Genomic DNA, 27,415 nt, shown 5'->3' on the forward strand with positions numbered 1-27,415 from the left:
GTCCATGTGGAAATCCTAACTCTTAAGATACTTGTTTGAAACCTCAGTGGATAGAAGCTGGGAGAAAAGAAAAGCAACAACAACAAAATGCTATTTCCAAGTGTCAAGCAGTTTCTTTCTAGCAAGTAGTGGAGTTGTCAATGTTCCTTTAAAGGAGACTTTTCCTTTGTTCTGGGAGATAATACCGAATCAACCCTTTAGGCGGATGTTAAACAAAGACTTTCTTCTGAAGTAAGGAAGGGAATTCAATTTCCTCCTTTCAGGGTGATAATGTTAAAGGTACCCTGTTTGGAAGCAGAGCTACATCTCTGAAGACCAGGATACATTGAGAGAAAGTATGTCTCTGGTGGAAGAGGAGTGGCACAGTGTCCATCACCTGCCTCGTTCTCTGTACTCATTTTGGGCCTTGTAGTTAGAGGAGTGGTTCAGAAGTAAATTGCAACACTTTTCAAAAGAGATTTTATGATATTGTATACATAAGATAAACTGCTTTGAGGCCAAGATGACAAAATGGGACACAGTTGGGAAAAGGACTATTCTCTTAGCTTCTTCATTTATCTTTTCATTCACACATTCAACAAATCCTTATCACAAACCTACTTTGCATTAGTCCCTGCACTAAGTGCTAGAGAGACAGAGTGGTGAATCAGATATTCCAGATGCCTCTCTTCACATCCCTTACATTCTGGCGGTATGTTAGTTATCTATTGCTGCACAACAAATTATCCCAAAACTTCGTGGCTTAAAACAACAAATGCTTATTATCTCACAGTTTCTGTGGGTCAGGAACATTGCTGTGGCTTAACTGAATGCATCTGGCTCAGGTCTCTCATAAGGCTGCACTTGAGGTGTCAGCCAGGGTTGCAGTCACCTCAAGGCTTCATTGGGAGAGGACCTGCTTTCAAGCTCACTCACACGGCTGCTGGGCAGGCCTCAGATTCTTGCTGGTCATTGGCCTGAAACATCAGTTCCTTGCTACATGGGGTTACTCAAAAGATGGCAGCCGATTTCCTCCAGAGTGAAGGCTCAAAGAGGGAGAGAGGCAAGAAGGAAGTTACAGGTTTTTTTTTTTTCAATCTAATCTCAAAAGTTACATTCCATAACACTTACAAGATTCTGTTTTATAGAAGCAAGTCCAAGTCATTAGGTTGAGCCGACACACAAGGGTAGGAGGTTACATAAAGGCAGGAATTCCAGGAAGCTAGGATGGGAGCCATCTTAAAGACTATCCACCACAGGGAGCAGTTAAGCGTTACTCTGGCTCCCCCTAAATCACTGGCCATTGTGAATGTGTATGTTACCATTATATTCTAAACTAGTTTTTGCTGGTACAGTAGAGGAAAGCTACTGTTTTGAGGGTACAGGCATCACTCATATTTAGTGTCTAAAAACATGTTGGCTAACAAATTTACAAAACGCAGGAACCCATACTCTACTGCTTATTGGGGGATGGTTTTTGCTTTTTAGAGCCAGGGTCTCACTCTATCACCCATGCTGGAGTGCAGTAGCATAATCATAGCTCACTGGAGCCTTGACCTCCTGAGCTCAAGCAGTCCTTCTGCCTCTCAAGTAGTTAGGAATATAAGCACATGCCACACCTACAATTTTTTTTTTTTTATGAGACGGAGTTTCGCTCTTGTTACCCAGGCTGGAGTGCAATGGCGCAATCTCGGCTCACCACAACCTCCGCCTCCTGGGTTCAGGCAATTCTCCTGCCTCAGCCTCCTGAGTAGCTGGGATTACAGGCACGCACCACCTTGCCCAGCTAATTTTTTGTATTTTTCGTAGAGACGGGGTTTCACCATGTTGACCAGGATGGTCTCGATCTCTTGACCTCGTGATCCACCCACCTCGGCCTCCCAAAGAATTTTTTTTTTTTTTAGGTAGCGATGGGCTGCAAATGTGGCTATGTTCTTCCCCAGTCGGCTCTCAAACTCCTGGGCTCAAGCTATCCTCCCATCTCAGCCTCCCAAAGTGTTGAGATTACAGACATGAGCCATTGCTCCCAGCTGAGTTTGCTGCTTCAAATTTTAAAAAGGTCTTCCCAGCCTATCTAGTAATTCCAATTTCCTCAGATATCACTAAAGCACTCTTAGATATCTATATAGTCATCAATCAAGACTTTCAATATAATGCAAAGCATTTAAAATGGTAATTACCTAATTATTTAACCATTAATGACTCTATAAGTGGGTGTGCTTGCATGCAGTGTGCAAAGATATGATACAATGTCAGATGCATTAATTTTCCTTCTAAGCTACAAATCAATAAAATAATATGTTAAAGATATGTAATTGTTACAAATGACATTTAGCAAAATAAATGTAAAATTTTAAATGATATATGCATATGGGTCCATTATAGCAGGTTTTCAAATCAAATAGTGAAATTGGGCATAAATTTTTATGTCAGTCTAGCGACTATTTGGATAGTGAGAGTGAAAGCTACCTGCATTAGTTTTGTATTTACCACATTTTGAAAATCTCTCATTAGTACTAATTGACTTTCAGTCATTCTCTGACAGTTTACAAAAGGAAATCAAAGTGTCACTAAATAATTATCATTCTTGCCTCCACCTTGTTCAATAGCTAGACTTTGAACTTCTTGTTTTCATTCTTGGGTTATAGCATTGGCTATAAAGTAAGTCCTGTTAAAGTTAGTTTTATTGAATAAATAAAACCACATACGATGTTTTTTGATAAAAAGTTAAACTATAATAAAAATGGCACTTCTTCCAAAATGAATAAATTTAATGCAATTCCAGTTAGAATTCCATCAGTTTTGTATTACATTATTTTATAACATAGTAAATAATCTTCATGCTTAGATGGAAAAATAAATGTCTAAGAATATCTAATAAAATTATATAAAGACAAATAGTAAATGATACTTGCCATCCCAGGTTTAAAATATATTATGAAGCAACTGCAGAATGATATGATATTGGCACATGAATAGACAAATTGTTCAATGGAACAAAAAAGTATAGAAATAGGGACCACTGTATATGAGACGTTGACATGTGACAAAGATGGAAATTCAGTTGAGGAGGAAAGGGTTCGTGTATATAATCAAAAAGTATCTGGCATAACTGACTACCATCTAAACTACAATTAACTTCTACTATCCACCATACTCCACTTTTAAAAGTAAATTTCAGACATGGTACAAGAATAAGTTTAATAAAATAATGACTGCAAAAACATTTAGGCAAATATATATATAATGCAGTAGGTTTAGCAACCTTTTAACTGAGACAGAACACCCAAAAACTATAAAGCAAAGCCCAAACATATTGGTTGTATAATTTTTTAAACATTTCTACAAAAAAATACCATAAACAAATTGAAAGACAAACTGTTGGGAAATAAAACATAATACATATGCCAGATAAAAGATTAATATCTAAAATACTCAAATAGCTCCTCCAAACTCATACAACATATCACACAGTAGGAAAATAAAGAATATGAAGTGCAAATCCAAATGTTCATTAAACAATAGCAGTTTAAGAAATGCAAATTTTAAAAACATAAGGAGATATTTCTCACTCATTTGACTAGCAAATGTTTAAGTGCTAAAACCTACTGTTTGGCAGGACAGGAAAGGAGAACTATACTCTCATATATTAATGTGAGTATTTATACCCTTTTGAGAAAGCAATCTGGAAATATCTATAAAAATCAAAACTACCCACACCCTTTGTATCAGCAATTCCACTCCTGTAAATCTATCCAAAATTTAAAAAAAATATACCAGTATGAACAGTTACACAAATATATATACAAAGACATTTACAGCAGTATTGTTTCTATAGTGGCAGAAAACTAGTAACAAAAGGCATGCGTTTCCACAGAGAAAGAAATGAATAAATAGTGAATCTACACCAAAGAATAATACAGGCATTAAAAGGAATTAATTCGATCTGTACCAGTAAACTTGAAGGAATTTTACTGTTGAGAAAGAAAAGCAAGAGGTAAGGTAAAGTATATAACTTGATACATTTTTATAAACAACTGTTTTTAAATCCTATATATGTATATGTCTATTTTCTATGTCTATTTTCTAAAAAAAAAAAAATTAGAGACATGGTCATGCTATGTTGCCTAGGCTGGACTTGAATTCTTGGGCTCAAACAATCCTCCCAACTCAGCCTCCTGAGTAGCTGGGACTATAGGCATGCGGCACCATGCCAGGCTTTATATCTGCTTATTTTTAACATAGTTATATGAACCTGAAGAAAGAGATGAAAAATATACACACCCCATTGTTAACACTGATTATGTAATGAAGGGTAACAGGGAAACAACTAAAAGTTGTAAAACTGCACATGTGTGTAAATACACAGAAGAGGTGAATGAGAGGAGGGCAGCCAACATATTAATGGTAGTGATTTCGGGGTAATTAAATTGCAGGTGACTTTTCATTTTATTCCTTATATTTTTCTCTATTTTATTTTTATATTTTTGACCACAAAGGTGTTAGTTATCTAACCAGAAAAAAAGAATGTCTATTTTGACTGAATAAAAGACAGGAAGGAGAAGGCAGTATTTCATTTAGTTTTTGTGTGTGTGTGCCAGCGTCACTTGCCAAAATAGTGTTTAGTTTTAAACAGTTGTGCATGGACGGATTTGAACACAGCTAGAAACAGACAAAATGATTTGGAAGCTGTTGCAATAGTGTAGGCATGCTATAATAATGATCTGCACTAGGGTGATGGCTTGTCAAACAGAAAGAAAGGAAGATAGTTAAAAATTGCTTTGGAAAAGTGATCAAGAAGGCTTGGCAATTTGGGGACACCCGCATGTCCGCAAACCACTCCACAGCATTAAACCGCAGCATGAAGGACAGTTCTTCAGTCGCATGGGTCAAGGGCACTGTGGTACTAAGGTTTCTGCCTCATAGTTGGTATTCCCATAAGCAAAACAGGCAGGCTTACAGCATTTTTGTTTTCACTAAGAACCTCATCAGTCCTCAGCCAGGCATATTTCCTTTGCTCAAAAGTGAAAGAGGGGACATTTTTTATTTTTAAGAAGGATAGGGAGTGACTATAGTAGACTTTGCTGTGGCATCGTTTTTATCAGTTTAGCCACTGTACTAATTCTTCTAAGTGAAATACTCATGTATGCATATAATAAATGCACATGAGTTTACAGACATAAACACAGTCGTGCCCCATATAAGGACATTTCAGTCGAGGACGGACTACATATATGTTGGGGGTCCCATAAGACGATAATGGGAAATTACTGAAAACTTCCTGAAGCCTAGTGACATCACAGCCGTCCTAACATCATAGAGCAATACATTACCTTTCATATGTTTAGTTATATTTTGAATACTTAGCAGTGTGTTCTGATTGCCAACAATATTCAGTACAGTAATTTACTGTACAGGTTTGTAGCCTAGGAACAATAGGCTACACATATGGCCTCGGTGTGCAGTAGGCTATTCCATCTAAGTTTGTGTAAGGATACTCTATGAGGTTTGTACAACAGCCGAATCATCTAATGACACATTTCCCAGAATATATTCCCATAATTAAACAATGCATGACTATATATGTTTTTCTACCACTTTATCTATCTATATGACTATTTATCTATTTATTTAAACTTTCTTTTGTTCAGGAAAGGATTTAAGGTAGTTCCTAAATATATAACATTTTGTACTTTCAAGAGAGCTACTTCTGGAAAAATAAGTTCTTTCAGTCTTTACTTTCAGGCTATATTTTTCTGTCTGTACGGACCAGGAAATAGCATCATCAATCTGGTGACTTTGGCTAACTGAAGTGCTAAAGTAAACCTTCTGAGAATTGTTCCAATCTATCACTGTACAAATGATTTTGAAGATGGTCAAACAGCCTAAATCCTATTTGTTGCAGCCAATTCAGTCAATAAATGCTTGCTGAACTGAATGTTACCATCAATATAAGCAGGCAGTGAACAACTCTAATTTCAAAAGCAGGTCCAAGAAAAAGGAGATAATTATCTGTAAAGTGCTCCAAAGTCAGGCAGTTATGATCTTAGCTAAAGTAGACCCTGCTGACACAAACCCTGTTCTTCCCCAGCAACGTTTGCTTTTGCCTAGAATGTCTTCCCATATCCTCATTGCCCCCTGCTTCTTCCTCATGAAGGCAGCTTGATATAGTGGAACCAGGGAGACCTGAGTTCAAAGCCTAACTCTGACATTGACTAGTTGTGTGACTTTAGATGATTCATTTGGTCTCTCTGAGCCTCAATTTCTCCATCTGCAAAATGGAAATAATCATAGCTAGATCACAAGCTTTTACTGAGGGTTAAGTCCAAAGCTCCTGGCTCTGATTAATATTAATTCATTATCTTACCCACTTCTCTGCCTTGAGAAATTCTACTTATTTTTCTAGGCCCACTAAAAATGTCACCTCCTCTGTGATACCTTTTTTAAACCTCTCTATAGATAGTTAATCATGCCTTCACATTCTACACATTCAGAGCACTCAGATCAGATCCCTACTAGACTACTTACCACATTAAATGATTTTCATATGTCACAATAGAGCCAAGGCTGTTTGAGGCCATGGCCTATATTGTATTCATTTTTATATGCCACAGTATCTTGTAACTGTGCCAGTGCTCACATTAATAGACACTCAATAAATATTTGCCAATGAGTGTTCAGCTATAAGCAAAGAAATAATACAAGTTCAATATTTCAAATAAGTCTGGTGGTATGACCTAGTTAAGTGTCACACTTTGAGGTTTTGGTTTGCTTTTGCCTCATTCATCTACAGAGTTGTCTAAGAGGGTAAAGAGAGCTGTTGGCAAGAGAAGAATCAGTGTGTCTGCTTTATTTAGATTTTTAAAGGCCTTTGACAACTAGGCATAATTCCAAGGAAAACTTTGCATGTAGGCAGAAAACTGCCTCCATAGCCACTCCATCTCCACATGCTGAAATCCTACCCTTTCCCATGCTGTCTTTGGTATCACTTCCTCCAGAAAGCCTTTCCTGATTCTCCCAACCTCATGGGGTTCCACACTCCTTTGGATGGCAGGGGCATTTTACCTGTCCTATTTTGTGGCACATAGAATAGTTTGTTTTTCATATATAGAGTTCCTTAAATATGTGTCTAATCCCCCTACCAGGCAAACAAGAGGGAAGAAGTGGATCTTACCTCTAGTATCGCTGCAGCATCTAGTACAAGGCTGTACACATAGTAGTTATGTAACCTACCATTATAATCAATGTGTTGAATATATAAACAAGTGCCCTGCTGAGTGAGACAGACTGCACGTAAAAGCCCTGCTAGAATGGTCAAAGGTGAATCTCCCAGGAATGTCGACATCAGAGAAGGAGAAGGGGAAAGAAAGGCAACCAGCTTTTATTGAGTATGTGCTCTTTAACCTCTTTCATACGCAGGAGGAAAAAACTGATTTGAGTGTCTATTATGTGCTAGGCTCTATGTTAAACATTTGGTCATACACTGTCTCATCTGGTCTCCTGACAACAACCCTGAGGGACAGTCTTATTCTCCCCTTCACCACTTTTTTCCTTTCAACACACATGTGTGTGTGTGTGTGTGTGTGTGTGCGCGCGTGTGTGTGTTTTAAAAAGGTCTGATATATCAGAAAGACATAGATATAATAACATATATAGATAGATGTCAATATATGTGTGTGTGTGTGTGTGTGTGTGTGTATCCTTCTATTATATCAAGCCCTTTCAAGGGTCTGATATATATAGATGTATATTTCAACATCTACATCTACATATATATATATATATATATCAACATGTATTTATGTATGTATATGTTTCTATTATATCAGACCCACAGCCAAGGAAAAGGCACAGTTACTGATCATAAGAGGTTCACCAGATGAGTGGGAAAGACATTCATGTAAACAGACAATCACAATACAGAATAAGAAGTATTTTGTAAAAAAACTTTGAGAAAGTTCCATACTTCAAGATGTTTTTTAAGCTTACTATGTTTGTTATCAAGACAACACTTTAAAGTGCAATCATGCCTTCTGAAATCCAGTCTGTCATCCATTTCCTCTATTCTCAACTGATGGTTTACCATCCTGTATGAGCAATCTGACTGCTACAAGTCACCTTTAAAGCCAGGCCTGAGATAAGCTGGGGATTACAAACTCAAAGCCCATGGCCGGGCGCGGTGGCTCACGCCTATAATCCCAGTACTTTGGGAGGCCGAGGCGGGTGGATCATGAGGTCAAGAGATCGAGACCATCCTGGTCAACATGGTGAAACCCCGTCTCTACTAAAAATACAAAAATTAGCTGGGCATGGTGGCACGCGCCTGTAATCCCAGTTAGGAGGCTGAGGAAGGAGAATTGCTTCAACCCAGGAGGCGGAGGTTGCGGTGAGCCAAGATTTCACCATTGCACTCCAGCCTGGGTAACAAGAGTGAAACTCCGTCTCAAGAAAAAAAAAAAAAAAAAACTCAAAGCCCACCCAGGCTAAAGAGGCAGAGTAAGAATATAAGGTCAGAGTGTGAGTGCATCTGCATACATGGTGTGAGGGGCAGATCTGAGGTAGATTAGAGAGCAAATAGTCATCTAAAGGGGCCAGTAGCTACTCAGCTCCAGCTGACCCACGTGAACTAATGCAGGCCCAGTGCTGCTAGAGCATCTGGATTTTTCAAGAGAAACCAGAAATTTGAATTTGTAAATGGTAAAGTCTCCTGGTTTTTCATTGTTGACTCAAAACGTTTGGAATGTTGTATAAAACACAAACACCATTTTGTGCTCTTTAAAACAATAAAAACAATACAAAAAAATACTATCATGGACTTGACCTCAACACACCATCCCTTGCTGAATCTCTCCTGGATTCTGCACATGAAAGCACTGCCATCATCACTTCCTGCTATCCACATCCTTAGCCTGGAACCAGTGACTTCCTTTGAAACAAATCCAGGGCCTTTTCTCCATTCTTATAAGCCTCGACCACTGCAGTACTTAACGAATACTGCTGTAAGACCCCAGTTACTACTTGGACCAAGACAGCAGGAACAAGTTTGGATCTTCCATCCCCACTGCTACTGCCTTATAACCAATCACCTTGCCATCTCCTGGATAGAAACTGTAGGTTTCTACCACATGCCCTGATTGTGTTTGATACATTGTGCTTGAGCATCTTGAGTCTTCTTTTAATACCTTATTCTCAAAAACACAAAGCTGATCATGTTGATTCCCTATTTAAAACTCTCCACTAGTTTCCCACTCTCTTCCAGCAGGATGTCCAAGGCTCTTCATGCCTCAGCCCTTCTTGTTCCTCCAGTCTTATCTCCCATCACTCCACACCTTCCTTAATCCCTACTTTTGACTCAGCCAAGCTATTAAAGCTCCCTGTCGATGCTATACTCTTCAATGCCTTGGCACATAGTGCTACTATTGCCTGGAAAATCTTTCTCCCAGCCCCGTCCTCCAGGGAAACTCCAACTACTCCTTTGACCTCAACTCACATTCAGCTTTCCTGGAACCAGCCCCATCAATATTCCCAACTATGTTGTACTCTCCTATGGCCCTCTGTGAAATGATCAGAGCCCTTATCTCACTACTATGATTGTCTGGCTGTTTGACTAAACTGTAAAGACCAAAAAGATGGGAACTTTAAAAAAAAAGTCTGTATTCCCACACTCCAGCATAGTGCACTGCACATGGCCAACACAATAAATGTTCGCTGAATGACTGTGAATTTCCTGTATTGATTAATGAGTGTCTGTATACCAAAAAAAATGACCCATCTCAGTACAGCTTGGCATGAGACAAAAATAGCATGGAACACACAAAAGAGGATATGTAGGACTTAGACATGGGGAAAAATCCCAAAAACACCAGAACAACAACAATTTCTTAATCACAAAAGATAAGGGTCTTCCCCAATTCCTTAGTGAAAAGGAAATTGGAAATAACATTAGAACCTGGCCAGGTGCAGTGCGCAGTGGCTCGTGCCTATAATCCCAACACCTTGGGAAGCCAAAATGGGAGTATCACTTGAGCCCAGGAGCTCAAAACCAGCCTGGGCAATATAGTGAAACCTCTCCACAAATTTTTTTTTTTAATTTAACCAATGGTGGCACACACCTGCAGTCCCAACTACTTGGGCGGCTGAGGTGGGAGGATCACTTGAGCCTGAGAGGCAGAGGTTGCAGTGAACCAAGATTGCACCAGTGCACTCCAGCCTGGGCAACAAAGCAAGATCTTGTGTCAAAAAAAAAAAAAATAGAACCTGCCAATATAGGATCTGTGGTTTGTTACAGATAATTATGTTTCCGTTTAAATTACACTAAAATCTATATAATCCTTGCCTTCATTGAGTCATTTTCAGCTAAGTCTTTTTGTTGTGTTCAAGTACTTTTAGCTGAACTGCATGGACGCCACCTGGCAAATGCAGTTAAAGTTCTGACACCCAGAGTGGGAAGACCAGGAAAGGAGCAGATTTTCCCAAATGGGACCTTGACATGGCTTGTATTTCTGCTTGGGAGTGCTACCAGGATGACATTCACAGCCACTATCACATTTGCTCCTCATAGCCACACTGAGCACTAAGTCGAGGAGGTATTTTTTTTTTTTTTTTTTTGAGACGGAGTGTCGCTCTTGTTACCCAGGCTGGAGTGCGTGATCTCGGCTCACCGCAACCCAAGGAGGTATTATTATCTCCATTTTGGAAATGAGGAAACGAAAACTCTAAGATGAAATAAGTTGATTTTTGTTCCTCCTGCCTGGGACCCACAGGCACAACAGCAGCTGCTTCAGCAATATTCCTGCACCTGCCTTAGTCCAGTCCATCCCATGGTAATAATCCCCAAGTTTTAGAGCTAAGAGGCTTCAGTAATCATCTGGCTCAAGCCTCCATGTTTCACAGTGAACTCATGTTTCCCACACTTTCACCAACCTGAAGGAGGAAAAGCAAGGGAGATTGGCCAGAAAACAGTTCCTTAAATCCCTCAGTTTCCCCAGCAGGGGCCCAGGGGGCATCATGTGCTCTTGCCAGTCACTGAAATTTTCCTCCGGAGTTGCTGGTATCCATCTGCTCCACTTGTGGCCTTAGCTCATCTCCGCTGCTATGGCCCCTAACCTCAATGTATTCAAATAACAGAAACTGAGCATCAGAGCAGTGGTATGACTTGCCCTATGACTTCAGGGAGGGCAGTTCAGATACTCAACTTGACATCAGTTTTTCTGACTGCCAGTGAAGAGGTCTGTTTACCATACCATGCTGTCTTTTAAAAGGCAACAGAAGCTGTGGCACGTCAAACAGCATCATATCACATTAAGAGCTTTGCTGCTACTGCTTTGAATATCAAATATTATAGCCACTCTTTATCTGAACGCTAAAATGGAATTTCAACATCCTTTGAGCATGGAGAACTTTTAATCAAAAAAGACTCTACAAAAAGGAAATTAAAAACACAAACAGTCACCCAAAGAGGAAAAATGGAGGTAATGTGCTGCTATAGAAAGAGGGTGTAAGACAAACCACAAAAATGTATCAGCAAAGCCACTTCTCCTAATTCTAGCTCCAGGAGCCATTTGCAACAGAAACAATGCCCATGTTGCTCCCGCAGAGAAGCCAGTTGAGCAGTCAGGCCAGCCCACAGAAAGGGCAGGCCAAAAAGTCACAAGCTACTAACTTGAAAAGAACTAAGGATTACAAGCTATAAGCAGAAATTAACAGAGCCCTCAGTCAATCTGCAGAGATTAACTGCATGCTCACTAATTTCTCCTCACAATAGTGAATAAGCATGGTCCAGTGTTTTAAAGTAGATCAAGATACTGGCTCCTTGCCCTGTAATGCTGCAGAGACCAGACAGCAGGTGTCTCAGGGAGAGAACATAGTGCTGTCAGTGAGTTCCCCAAAACACCCCAAGATTGGGCGGGTGTGCATCTGTGTTTACACACAATCATCTATGGGCATTATAAGATATCCATTCCACAGCCCTATAGGGCCTAGCTCACAGAAATCACTAAATTAAGTTGACCCAATATTAATAATAGCCAATAATTATTGAGCATTTTAACGTATTATCTCCTTTAATCCTCTCAATGACCTTGTCAAACTATACACTTTCATTGTTCTTAATTTACTACTTGTATAGAAAGGTGAAGGGGGCCAGGTATAAGACTCATACCTGTAGTCCCAGAACTTTGGGAGGCTAAATTGGGAGGATCACTTGAAGCCTAGGAGTTAGAGACTAGTCTGACCAAGATGGCAAAACCCTGACTCTACATAAAAATATTAAAACATTAGCCAGGCGTGGTGGGGCAAGCCTGTAGTCCCAGCTACCTGAAAGGTTGAGATGGAGGATCACGTGAGCCCAAGGCTGCAGTGAGTTGTGATAGGACATCTACACCTCAGCCTGGGCAACAGAGTGAGATCCTGTCTTAAAAAATAGAGAAAGATATGCACCCAATACAGGAGCAACCAGATACATAAGGCAAGTTCTTAATTACTTACAAAGAGACTTAGACTCCCACACAATAATAGTGGGAGACTTTAACACTCCATTGTCAATATTAGATCAACTAGACAAAAAATTAACAAGGATATCCAGGACTTGAACTCAGACATGGAACAAGCAAACTTAATAGACATTTACAGAACTCTCCATCCCAAATCCACAGAATATACATTCTTCTCAGCACCACATCACACCTACTCTGAAATTGACCACATAATTGGAAGTAAATCACTCCTCAGCAAATGTAAAAGAACAGAAATCATAACAAACAGCCTCTCAGACCCCAGGGCAATCAAGTTAGAACTCAGAATTGAGAAACTAACTCAGAACCGCACAGCTTCATGGAAACTGAACAACTGGCTCTTGAATGTTGACTGGACAAACAATGAAATGAAGGCAGAAATAAAGATGTTCTTCGAAACCAATGACAACAAAGACACAACATACCAGAATCTCTGGGACACATTTAAAGCAGTCTCCAGAGGAAAATACATAGCAATAAGTGCCCACATGAGAAGCAAGGAGAGATCCAAAATTGACACCATATCGTCAAAATTGAAAAAGCTAGAGGAACAAGATTAAAAAAACTCAAAACCTAGCAGAAGACAAGAAATAACTAAGATCATAGCAGAACTGAAGGACATAGAGACACAAAAACCCTTCAAAAAAAGCAATAAATCCAGGAGCTGGTTTTTCGAAAAGATCAACAAAATAGACAGACCACTAGCCAGATTAATAAAAAAGAAAAGAGAGAATAACTAAATCGATGCAATAAAAAACAATAAAGGGGATATCACCACAGATTCCACTGAAATTCAAACCATCATCAGAGATAATTACAAACAACTCTATGCACATAAACTAGTAAACCTGGAAGAAATGGATAAATTCCTAGACATTTGCATCCTCCCAAGCCTAAACCAGGAAGAAGTCGAAACCCTAAATAGACCAATAACAAGATCTGAAGTTGAGGCAGCAATTAAGAGCTAACCACACAAAAAAAGCCCAAGTCCAGATGGGTTCACAGCCGAATTCTACCAGACACACAAAGAGGAGCTGGTACCATTCCTTCTGAAACTATTCCAAATAATCCAAAAAGAGGGAATCCTTCCCAAATCATTTTATGAGACCAACATCATCCTGATACCAAAACCCGGCAGAGACACAACAAGAAAAGAAAACTTCAGGCCAATATCCATGATTAACATAGACGCAAAAATCTTCAATAAAATACTGGCAAACGGATTGCGACAGCACATCAAAAAGCTTGTCCACCATGATCAAGTAGGCTTCATCCCGGGGATGCAAGGCTGGTTCAACATACGCAAGTCTATAAACGTAATTCACCACATAAACAGAGCCAAAGACAAAAACCACATGATTATCTCAATTGATGCAGAGAAGGCATTTGACAAAATTCAACAGCCCGTTATGCTAAAATCCCTCAATAAACTCAGTATCCATGGAACGTATCTCAAAGTAATAAAAGCTATTTACGACAAACCAACAGCCAATATCATATTGAATGGGCAAAAACTGGAAGCATTCCCTTTGAAATCTGGCACTAGACAAGGATGCCCTCTCTCACCACTCCTATTCAATATAGTACTGGAAGTTCTAGCCAGAACAATCAGGCAAGAAAAAGAAATAAAGCGTATTCAAATAGGAAAGGAGGAAGCCAAAGTGTCTCTATTTGCAGACGACACGATTGTATATCTAGAAGATCCAATCGTCTCAGCCCAAAATCTCCTGAAACTGATAAGCAACTTCAGCAAAGTCTCAGGATACAAAATCAATGTGCAAAAATCACAAGCATTTCTATACGCCAATAACAGACTTAAAGAGAACCAAATCAAGAACGAACTGTCATTCACAATTGCTACAAAGAGAATAAAATACCTAGGAATACAACTAACAAGAAATGTAAAGGACCTCTTCAAGGAGAACTACAAATCAGTGCTCAACAAAATAAGAGAGGACAAAAACAGATGGAGAAACATTCCATGTTCATGGTTAGGAAGAATCAATATCATGAAAATGGCCAAGTAATTTATAGATTCAATGCTATCCCCATCAAGCTACCAATGACCTTCTTCACAGAACTGGAGAAAACCACCTTAAAGTTCATATGGAATCAAAAGAGAGCCCGCATAGCCAAGTCAATTCTAACCAAAAAGAACACAGCAGGAGGCATCACACTACCAGACTTCAAACTATACTACAAGGCTACAGCAATCAAAACAGCATGGTACTGGTACCAAAACGGAGATATAGACCAATGGAACAGAACTGAGGCCTTGGAGGCAACACAGCATATCTACAACCATCCGATCTTTGACAAACCTGACAAAAACAAGCAGTGGGGAAAGGATTCCCTGTTTAATAAATGGTGTTGGGAAAACTGGCTAGCTATGTGCAGAAAGCAGAAACTGGACCCCTTCCTGACACTTTATGCTAAAATTAACTGCAGATGGATTAAAGACTTAAACATAAAACCTGGCACCATAAAAAAAACCCTAGAAGAAAATCTAAGCAAAACCACTCAGGACATAGGAGTAGGCAAGGACTTCATGACCGAAACACCAAAAGCATTGGCAGTAAAAGCCAAAATAGACAAATGGGACCTAATCAAACTCCACAGCTTCTGCATGACAAAAGAAACAGTCACTAGAGTGAATCGGCAACCAACAGAATGGGAAAAAATGTTTGCAGTTTACCCATCTGACAAAAGGCTGATATCCAGAATTTACAAAGAACTCAAACAGATTTACAAGAGAAAAACAAGCCCATTCAAAAATGGGCAAAGGATATGAACAGACACTTTACAAAAGAAGACATACATGAGGCCCAGAATCATATAAAAAAATGCTCATCATCACTGGTCATCAGAGAAATGCAAATCAAAACTACATTGAGATACCATCTCACGCCAGTTAGTATGGTGATCATTAAAAAATCTGGAGACAACAGATGCTGGAGAGGATGTGGAGAAATAGGAACACTTTTACACTACTGGTAGGAGTGTAAATTAGTTCAACCATTGTGGAAGACAGTGTGGCAATTCCTCAAGGACCTAGAAATAGAAATTCCATTTGACCCAGCGATCCCGTTACTGGGTATATATCCAAAGGAATATAAATTGTTCTACTATAAGGACACATGCACACGAATGTTCATTGCAGCACTGTTTACAATAGCAAAGACCTGGAACCAACCCAAATGCCCATCGAGGATAGACTGGACTGGGAAAATGTGGCACATATACACCATGGAATATTATGCAGCAATCAAAAATGACGAGTTCATGTCCTTTGTAGGGACATGGATGAATCTGGAGAACATCATTCTCAGCAAACTGACACAAGAACAGAAAATGAAATACCGCATATTCTCACTCATAGGTGGGTGATCAACAATGAGAACACATGGACACAGGGAGGGGAGCACTACACACTGGGGTTTCATGGGGGGAATAGGGAGGGACAGTGGCGGGGCAGCCGGGGAGGGATAGCATGGGGAGAAATGCCAGATGTGGGTGAAGGGGAGGAAGACAGCAAATCACACTGCCACGTGTGTACCTATGCAACTATCTTGCATGTTCTGCACATGTACCCCAAAACCTAAAATGCAATTAAAAAAGAACAATCTTTGTAAGAATAACTGCAGTAACTAACCAGTTGATAAAACTTCGAAAATTCCAATACTGAAAACCCTGAATGCCCAAATCACGATTTAGTCACAGACAAACACACGGGTAAAAAAGATTTAAGTTCCAAATAAATTAGTGTAATGGTGATACATATAGTATTTTCTGAAGCAAATAACAACTCTGTTCTCACTAAGGTAAAAAGTTCTGTGAAGGAGTATTAGGGTACATCTATTTGGTGAAATTTATACACGAGATGTTTACTAACTGACACAGTGAATGACTAGAATGCTAAACTTTCAGCAATTAAGAAAATGGTAAGGATTATTATTTCTATGGGTATGTTTTATTAAATATTTTATATAACATTTATTTTCAGAAATAGGAAAGAAAATTTAAAATTAATTTATTTCAAGAATTTAGTAAACTTATTGTTGCTAATCTTGAAAATCAACTGAGGCAGAATTGTCCATTTCATCTCATATATCTCTCTGATGAATCTCTCCTTCAGTCGACTACAAATGACACTGTCATACTGGTTCTTATGAAGAACACATTCAGTGCAAGTAACCGGGGCTTATAAACTAAAATTGATGTTTGGTTTAAACTGATATGAACCCATTAGCCAAAGGACAGTGATAAATACAAAAAGCACATATGGGACCCTGAAAATTTATGACTCAATAGGCTGATTTAAATAAGGATGACTCACATTCCAGTAAATCTTCATTAATCTGAGCAAACTAGGTCATAACCTTTTAGTGTTCTAAGAAGAAATTGGTTATTGATCATAAACAAAAGTCATAGAATTTGAAATACACATAATGGAATAAGAAACAGGGAAATATTCTTCATGATAGTGGCAGTTAACACTTCCATGGACCTACTGTTGAAGTAATCCAAATCTACTTTAATGAGCTTTTCTCTCACCAGAAACATTTTCCAATTTGTGTTCATTCTGTGTGCTGTATGGCAGGATTCATTTTCTAGAGTAATGGCATCAAGCCCATAGAGCTTTCTTGTTTTGGACTTACAATCTCTTCATTCTCATTTTTTTCTTAGTTTATAATTAAATGGAACAGCACATATACATTTGTGCAATTAATCATTAATATTGTAGGCATTTTTCCTATGCAGTCTCTGAAAGTAATTTTCAGAAACATAGTTTAAAATAAATAAATAAGTAAATAAATAAGAAAAAATAGAGAAAGAATAAAAGAAAGAGAGGAAAGAAGGAAGGAAGGAGAAAGAAAAGAAAGGAAAGAAGAAGAAAATGAAAGAAGGAAAGAAGAAAGAAAGGAAGGAAGGAGGGAGGGAAATAAGGAAGGAGGGAGGGAGGTAACGGAGCGGGAAGGGAAGAGAGAGAGAAAGAAAGAAAAGAGAAAAAAGAGAGAGAAAAAGGAAGAAATAAAAAAAGAAAGGAAGGAGGGAGGGAGGGAGGAAGGGAAGGAAGGAAGGTAGAGAAAAAGAAGAAAAGAGAGAGCGAAAGAAGGAAGGAAGGAAGGAAGGAAGGAAGGAAGGAAGGAAGGAAGGAAGGAAGGAAGGAAGGAAGGAAGGAAGGAAGGAAAGAAAGAAAAACAGGTGAAGTGACTTGCCCAATGTCATATGGCTAGTAAATATTTGAACTGGAGATTCACCAGCTGGCTCTAAAGCTGAAACTCTAACACTGCAGACCATAAGGCCTCCCCATCTCTGGGTTTTGTTTCTCAGTGAATCTGTCCTGTACTAAATACACACCTCTCTGATTTCTGAGAGAGACTAAGATGCAAAGAGTTTATTGTTTATTTTTTTTAATAATATAGCTTCCATTTATTGAGCATGTACTATGTGCCAGACACTGTTCTAGATACTGGATTATTTCATCTAACCCTTAACAACAATGCAATGAGGTATGCACTATTATTATTCCCAAGTTATAAATGAGGATATTGAGGCCTAGCATGGTATGGCAACTAATTGTTCAGAGACAAAGAAAATGGTAGACCTGCCTTCCATTGAAAGATTGCATAAGGAGTCTCCTTGCTTATACCTACAGTTGGTACAATCAGCCAGTAGTGTGTTGAGAAATGTTTAACAACTGGATCTTCAGGGAAGAAATAAAGGGCCCTCAGCTCTTTATTTCTGAGGGCCCTTTATTTCTTCCCTGAAGATCCAGAGCAAGATGGGTAAGCGTACTCCACCCACTCTTTCCTACTGGACAAAATTCATGGAGCAGTTTTTTGAAGATGCTGAAAAGTAGATAGTAGCAGGCCATTTGGGGAAGAATACCTGAATCCAAAGTATCACCAAATCAATGGTGAGTTTACTACCATCCCTGAACCTACCCACCCCTCCATCTCCGAGATATTCCTCAGCCTAAACACAACACAGCCTGAAACCTGAAAGCAGGCATCAGCACAGAGAAAGCTCCAGGAAAAACTCATTTCTGGCTTAAGGACTAGGAGAACAAATTCCTAATTGTTAAAGAGGTTTCTGTCTCTGTCTCTGTCTCTCTCCCCCTCCATTGTCTCTCTCTTCATTGTCTCTCCATCTCCATTCTCCCTCTCTCCATTCTCTCTCTGTCTTCATTCTCTCTCTCAGTCTCTCTCTCTCTCTCTCTGTCTCTGTCTTTCTCTCTCTCTCTCTGTCTCTGTCTTTCTCTCTCTCTCCCCCCACCCCATTCTCTAATGACCTAATCCTCTGGCAATTCAGCAGCAGTGGTAGCAGAAGAGCCTGTATGGGCTCAAACTTTCCTTTTTAATTGGTGGCTCTATGACACCAAGAAGGTGGGTTAATGCCATCTCCAAACCATGCTCTTTTGTTGTTATTGTTTTACTGTTCTACTCACAAAAGTGTACAGTAGAGTGAAGGAACTAAAACTCCTGATTCCTGGCTAAAGGACCAAAAAGGAGCCCCAAGGAACCATAACATATCAGGGAGATTACAGAGAGGGAGGAGCTCAGAAAAGTGACCCAGTAAAGTACTGTTGGGCTCACCCTACCTGTGTGTGTGTGTGCATCTCATCCTAATCACTCTGATCCTAACGACCGTGCCAAAAACTTCAAGAACTGAACCACAAGACAGGCCAATACTCAGGTCTCAAATTGATCACTGAATGGCACAAGTGTAGGACAGATTCATATAGCAATGCAAAGGTTTGAAAACAGAACTGAACTACAGCCACAAGAGGTGGGCTGGAAACTACAGGTCAACTGGAGCCAGGTCAATTGCCTGCTAAAATATTAATGTCTTTTATAGGACTTAAACAAGACCTAGAGTCTTATAACATCATATTCAAAATGCCCAGGAGACAATAGAAATACTTGGAATATGAAGAACCAGAAAAATCTCAGTTTAAATGAGAGTAGACAATCAGCAGAAGCCAGTGTCAAAATAACACATATGTAGTAATTATCTGACAATAACTTTAAAACTGCTGTTATAAAAATGCTCTTGTATGCAATTGTAAACATTCTTGCAACAATTGAGAAAATAGAAAATCTCAAAAAGGAACAGAAGTTATAAAAGAGAAGCAAACGTACAATTTATATCTTTATTTGTTTCCTTTTGAGACAGAGTCTCGCTCTGTTGCCCAGGCTGGAGTGCAGTAACACGATCTCACAGTGGCGCACTACAACCTCCACTTCCCAGGCTCAAGCAATTCTCCTGCTCAGCCTCCCAAGGGACGCACCTCCAGGCCCAGCTAAATTTTTTTATTTTTAGTAGAGACGAGGTTTCCTCATGTTGGCCGTGTTGGCTGGTCTTGAACTCCTGACCTCAAGTGATTCGCCTGCCTCGGCCTCCCAAAGTGCTGGGATTACAGGCATGAGCCATCGCACCCACCCCAAATGTAAAATTTAGAAATGAAAAACAAAACACAAAATTTAAAACTGACTCTAAGGGATCAATAGCAGAGTGGAGATGACAGAGATAAGAGTCAATGAACTTCAAGATCAATCAATAGAAATTATCCAATCAAGAAAAAGAAAAGAGATTTTTAAAAAATATCTCTGAGTTTTAGTGTTTGCTGGTTTCCATACTAAAAATATTTCCACCATGGCGAATATAAAGGTACCAACTAGCCATTAATAAATTCATAGTTAGGAAGAGATGCACACAGCTGGCTCTTACCCACAAGCAGTGCTCACTCCCCAGCCAGAAGCAGCAGTACTGGGGGCTACTGAGTCTCAGCCTTCTGGCCACACACCTGAGGTTGTTGATCTCCTTTTTAGGCACTCTCAGCTCCATCTGAGCTGTCTCTGGTGTTCTCCTCAACCTGATTTCAAATGAATAAACATGGACAGCAGGCATATGGTAGCATTGCCAGGGCCATCCCCTCCACCTCTAGAGGAAGTCTGTAGGTGTGAGACAGCATTACTCCAACAAGAAAATGAGCTAACTGACTTCAGCTAAAGCCAACAGTGCATTTCTCAAATTAGGAGCCTGATGTCTGACACAGATAAAATGTGAAAAACATAACCTAGATGAGCAAGTCCAGGGTGGATGCATACCCTATATATGGAATGGTAATGCTGGGCTTGGAATTAATCCTTAGGTCTGTCCTGTTATTCTGTATCTTTGGACCAAAAGCCACTGTAAGCATTCCAAATACAACCCCATGTTAAAATTACTCAGCACCCTCAAGAAAGGCTGGAAAATATGGTAGGCTGGAAGTTTCAGGGACAGGGATGGTATTCTGCATAAGAGTCAGTTATTTGCCAACAAGCAAAGTTTCAGGGTAGGGACTGTTCTGATATTCTTACACAGGGCTCCGTGGCATCAAAGATCCAAGATCTAGAGTCCCTGCAATGGTTTATGAGTATTAATCTTCAAGGCCACAAATATTCCAGAAAGTTCATCTTTAACCTAACCATCTCACTTGTACACAAGACTCAAAGGTCCAGAGAGAACAAATGACTTTCTCAAGGTCATAAACCTAATGAGCCAGAACAAAAAATGAGGTCACCTGATTCCCAGTCCCATGGTTTTTTCCCGACATCACACTTTCTCTTACACTTCCTTCCCTGAACAAGATTTATCTGGCCAATGGTAACAAAGATGAAAAAGTCTTTGTGTGGTTTACAGGGGAATTAAAAAAGAAAAAAACCTAGTGGGCCAGTCATCGTTGACTCTGATAGCATCAAGGAGGAGGTCAAGCTAGTGATATTGTTGTGTAAGCTAGAAAATGGAAATGCATTGTGAATCGAGGAATTTGGATAGTCCCCTCTAAGAAATTAGTAGGCACACTGTTTTGAGAAGTGCTCAGGGTGCAGCTGCAGTGTTATTACGGAGCTGCTGGGAAAGGTCAGTGCCCAAGGTGGTAAATGTATCCTGGGTGCTCCCTGCTACCACCCCGCCTCTGTAGCATACTCTGCCAAATCTGGCCAATTGTTTGACAAGGCAGCTGTGTGCGTGCCTGTTAATTACACTGTGGAGCACCAAAGTGCAGTGTCAGGCAGCTGCCTAGAATATCAAAAGGCTGCTAGTGGAACAGGCCAGCTATAAGGGCTCTCTTCAGAGAAGCCCATAGAGCAGCTGACTCTCCCGCCCCACCTCCCCCTGCCCTTGCCTACACAGCCCCCTTTAAAGTCCCCTTATGAAGTTTGGAATTATATATTTTCACAGAGTTATGTTAGAATCCTTAATGGAGCCAGTGTTGCTGATCTTTCTAACATGCTTGAACGGGATGAATGTGAATACTGTCTTACATTTCTGCCTCTCTTAATGGTAATATTTCCCTTGAAACCAACATATCCTTTGCAATAATATATTTAGTCCATCTGATTATAATTAGTTTCAACTAATTCTATGCTTCCAAAATAATGACAGCTAACACTTAGGAGGGGCTGCATATGTGCCAGGCACTTTATATAAAGTAATTTATTTACTCTTCACAATAACCCCAGGTAAGAAGCTATTATTATCCCCATTTTATAGATGAGGAAACTGAGACTTAGGGGTTAAGTAGTTTGTTGATATCACACAGCCAGTACACAGCAGAGCTGGTATTCAAACTTAGGTACGTGCCTCCTCCATGCTCTTAACCACTACGTTATGCCACCTCAACCAAAGCTAATGGTGCGGACCCATCATCCATTAATCTAGCATCTGTAATTTTTACCCACAATTTTGTTCTATTTGCTGCCTTGAGTCAAGTCAATTTTCTGCAACTTTTTTACCACAAATACAAGAAGGGAAAATTCAGTGCCCTGGGGTGACACTGGGTGATCAAAGTTGACTGGGGTGATCAAAGAAGTCTTCATGGAAGAGGCAGAATTTGAGTTGGACCTTGAAATGTTGAATTCTGCCTATCAGAGGCTAAAGGAGTTAGAAAGGACAGGTTATAGCTGGCAAAGGGACCAATGTGAGCAAATTCACACAGGTAGGAATGTTCATAGGAAATAAGCTGTGAGGCTGAGGCACTGCTAGGGTGCCTGGATCACAAAGAGATTTAGCCCCAATGTGATAGACTGGTAGATGAAGAAGGAGAAGGAAGAAAAAAAGGTAAAAGATGAAGTGTACATATGTGTCTCTGTGTGTTTGCATGAATGTGTATGTGTATGTGTGTACATGTGTGTATGTGTGTGTATAAGTATTGTGTGTGCATGTGTGTGTACATGTGCATGTGTCAGTATGTGTGTACACATGTGTGTACATGTACGTATGTGTTCATGTGTGTGCATATGTATGTGTCTGTATGTGTATCTGTGTGTGCATGTGTATGTGTGTACATGTGTGTATGCATGTATGTATGTGTGCATGTTTCTCTATGTGTGTATGCATGCATATGTGTGTGTATATGTGTAAAATAAGAAAAAGCTGGAGAAGCTAGCAATCATTCACCCACAATTTGTTTTCTCTACCCACTCCTTCCACCAAGACTCTGTTCACATGAATAATTCACTGCCAAGCAAAAGCCTGATAATGTTGCATTCATGATTCTCTGCAAGTTAAAATCCAAGTGATTACAATTTTCTATTTCTGCCCCCTCAAAACAGGATTAAACTTTTTATGAAATTCTAATGCCTAACCTAATGTTCTAGCTTACTGAAAGCCACCTGAAATGCAGCCACAGCAGTGCATTTTCCACACTCTTAAAGCTTACTTCCTTTCAATACTCTCAACTGTTATTTTTGCCTTTTGTAAAAAAAAATTGACATATTGTTTACATGCAGTAAAATTTATCTTTTGTTAAATTAGTTCTATAAGTGTTGACAAACTTCCAACAAAATCAAGATATAAAACTGTTCCATCACCACACACAATTCCCTCATGCTGCCCCTTTGTCCCCAACTGCAGCTTTTAGCAACCACTGATCTATTTTCAAATAAATGGAATTATACAGTATGCAGCTTCTTTCACTTAGCATAAAGCATTGGAGTTTCATCCATTTTGTTATGCGAATTAAGTGTTTGTTCATTTTTATTGCTGAGTAGGATTCTACTTTATGAATGTCCTAAAACTTGTGACCATTCACTAGTTGTAAGACATTTGGGTGCTTTCCAGATTTTAGCAGTTATGCATAAAGCTGCTATAGACATTGGCGTATAGGATTTTGTATAGACATAAGTTTTTATTTCACTTGGGTGAATACTTATCTGACAAAAGGCTTATATCCTGTATATATAAAGAACCCTGAAAACTCAATAATAAGAAACGAATATTCCAATTTTTCACAAGTCAAAATATTTCAACAGACACTTCATCAAAGAAGATATACTGATGGCAAATAAGCACATGAAAAGATGCCCAGTATAATTACTTGTTAAGGAAACACAAACTAAAACCAAGATGATATACCACAGTGTACCTATTAGAATATTTTTTTTAAATTAAACTGAAAATACCCAGTGCTGGCAAGAGTACAGAACTATAGGAACTCTCACATATTGATGGTAGAAATTCAAAATGGTACAGCCACTTCGGAAAACAGTTCAGTAGTTTCTTATAAAGTTAAACGTGCCATACATTCCAGCAATTCCAGTACTGGGTATTTACCCAAGTGTTTTCAATCACATTTTCCAGGATTTTTTTTCCTGCCTTCTTAATCAGAGTAAAGTGAATATAACCTAATTATAGTTTGATGGCTTGGGTCTAGCATTATAAGCACTATTGGATTATACTGGGATCCTGCTTTAATGTATGGCTTCCAGAAAGAAAAAAAGCTGTGTCTACTTTATACCACTTTATGTTCTAAGTACTGAGAATACATATAGAGAGGCAAGAGAGTCCCTACCTTAACAGGTGGAGATAACACTCATGGCTGTTATGGCCCATATGATTTTTTGTCTTTCACTCAATGGCTTCTGACTGCTAAGCTTTTCCCAGTTTTTGCATAAGTCTTTTAAAATTCTACTCCACCCTTGCATTCAAGATTTTGTCTGTTATTTCTCCTGATTCTCAGTGGAGCTGCTGCTAATAGCCTCTCATCTAATTTGCTGTGGGCCAGCAAGCCAGATAATGAAGTCTATTAGAATGGTGTACAAAATAAGGTTACTGAGTAAAGTTAAGATCTGACTAGCCTCTCTTGATGCTTCTCCTACAGGATAAAGTCCATGGACTTGATGATAGTTATTTTGACCTCTTAAAGGCCTTCTTTGTTTCCTTCCAGGTTCTGGTCATCTTCCAGAAAGGCCACCCAAGATTATTGGCAGTCTAAACTACAGATAATGGGGATGTTACCAGAGTACACATCTACCTAATCTAGTCTGTTGAAATCTTTGCTCTATCTCCACGCTGTGCAGAGGACATGTGAGCTTTATGATCTAGGGAAACTAGCCTTGTATAACCTTAGTGTAGTTAACAACAGAACAATAGAGAACACGCAATTAACCCAAAAAGCAAAGGCAAGGCCTGTTAGGAGAAGAAAATGAGTGAAGATACAAATATATGCCAAATTTTGCTTCCTACACTCAAAAGCCTCTATTTCTCATTGGGACTACTGTATTTCAAAGAAAGTACAAGTTTTTTTTTTAAGTAAGTATATCCCATTTTCTATCCGTCTTGAATGGAAAGTCATTCAGAGCATGTATCAGCCTCTTACTACAATTTACAATTGTCCTTCTAGATTTGAAAGGCTTTGTGACCTCACAGAGGGACTGAATTACAACTAAAATTTAGTAGTAGAAATAGCTATTCCTATAGATGCCTTGTTTTTCCTCTTCCACCTTGTTAGAGAAGAGTAAATCTTCAGAAATTTAAGTAAAATAAAGAACCTACTTACATTCTTAAATAATCTCTGCTTTACCAAACAGAATCAGACCTTATATTGTCTTCCTTTTTAAAAAATCAGTGAGTTTTGGGCAAGGTCTGCTAGAGAAAGGAGTCTAAGATTCATCTTTGGTTTATGCCAAAAACATTGTCTCAAATACATCAGCAATTTCCATTCCAAAGAAGAGTTCACTTACTGAATAAAATAATTTTCCACAGCACAGGAAATGAGGAGATTGGATATTCTATCAGATGGGCAACTGCACAAACAGGGCTCCAGGTGGCTAATGTCACAGGGATGAAGGCACCCAGGGGAATAAGGAGGCTTTGGGGTTTCAATGGCCTTCTCTTCATCAACATCCAACACAATGTAATTGCATTTCCACCATGATAGCAGGACTTTTCCAACCATCCCCCAGATAGTAATCTATTCTAATGTAATGCAGTTTCTTTAGAAGGACACAATTTATTGCAATACTGAACAATTTATTTCCTTCCTTTTCTTTAATTATCTATCTTGGATCTTAGTCTGAAAAAAAAACATAAAGGAAAACCTCTCTTTTTCTTGGCCAGTTCTAGCTAATGGTACCATATTGAAGAAAATTGAACCCTGTTAATTCTATGAAAGATTTTAAAAGGTTGAGAAATTATTTTGTTCATTTTATTTTAATTAAAATTGACTATGACATTTTTCTTTCTGAAAAACATCATTTCCAGGCTCTGCTTCTGACATAATTGCATGCTTTTTAAAAACATCCCTAAATGACTTTGTGTCAGCAAAGTGACTAATAGTATTTACCACTCATAAAAAATAACTCATTTATGTTAGCTACATTTAGATAGCTCTCTAAGGAACATGAAGCTAATTCGATTAACTTAGCTGAGCACCATACTGCTCACAGCACACTTTCTTCAAAACCCTTAAATCATGCTAAGGAAATATTGTTAGTTTTTTGTGTGATCAAGGTGTTGTGGTTACGTTTTTGTAAAAAATCTTTATGTTTTAGGGACACATGTATGACACAATAGGATGCATAGGATTTGCTTCCAAACAATATGGGGGAAATGGGGCATGAAATTAAATGAGAGTGGCTGTAAGATGACAATTGCTGCAGCAGGATGATAGCTTCATGAGGAATTGCCATATTGTTCTGTTTACTTTTGTATATGTTCAACATTTTCCATAGTAAAAAGGTGAAAACCTTTAATCACTCTAATGCCCAAAAATGTATCGACTTTTTGAGACAGAAAGACTAAAGGGGAAATAAACTTATAAAGAAAAAGAAAAAAATTTTAAGTATCAGCTCCTTAGTCTGTCTTTCAAAGCCTGGGTTAAACTTTGCATTTACCCAGCTAATGTGTAAACCTAGCCTCTCCCTCTTCTCACTCATGCAACCTCTGCACCAGTCAAACTGGACTGCTGATGCTCTACTGAACATATCTGGTATATTCCCACTTCTGGATTTTAGCACATTTGATCCCCTCTGCCAGAAATGTCTTGCCTTTCCTATAGCTATCTCTATCTGTCAAATTCCATCCAGTTCCATATCAAATGTCACTTGTTCCATAAAGGCTTGCATTAGTCTCTCACTGGAAATCAAATATTTTCCCACAATAGTCTGTTTGCATTGTCTGTTTAATTATTACATGATTACTTCATTAAATGAGGTATAACTTTAATGGTAAAATTGTTCACAGAAAATAACGATTTGGTATACAGTTCAGTGTAAAGGTGGTATTAGATCAAATTTTTATTGAATATTTACCTGATACAACACTGTGATTTATTCTTGGAGCATTATATAAAGAATGGAATCTGGTCCCAAATTAAGTTTATCTGTACTGAACTTTTAATCATGGATTTGAAAGATGGAAAGGAAAGTTTGACATTATCAGTAAGTATTTGCTTGGTGTCCACCAAAAAACAGGAATGCCTAAACTCTAGTCGTAACCATTTGCACAGACACAGTTTTTATCGTGCCAGAGCTTTCAAACTAAGCCTTAAACACAGTTGTGCCTTAGTGTCCATAAGGGATTGATTCCAGGACACCTGCACATACCCAAATCTTTGCACACTCAAGTCCCACAGCTGGCCCTGTGGAACCACCGTA

Source organism: Callithrix jacchus, chromosome X (assembly GCF_049354715.1).
Source record: "Callithrix jacchus isolate 240 chromosome X, calJac240_pri, whole genome shotgun sequence".
Classification (NCBI taxonomy): domain Eukaryota; kingdom Metazoa; phylum Chordata; class Mammalia; order Primates; family Cebidae; genus Callithrix; species Callithrix jacchus.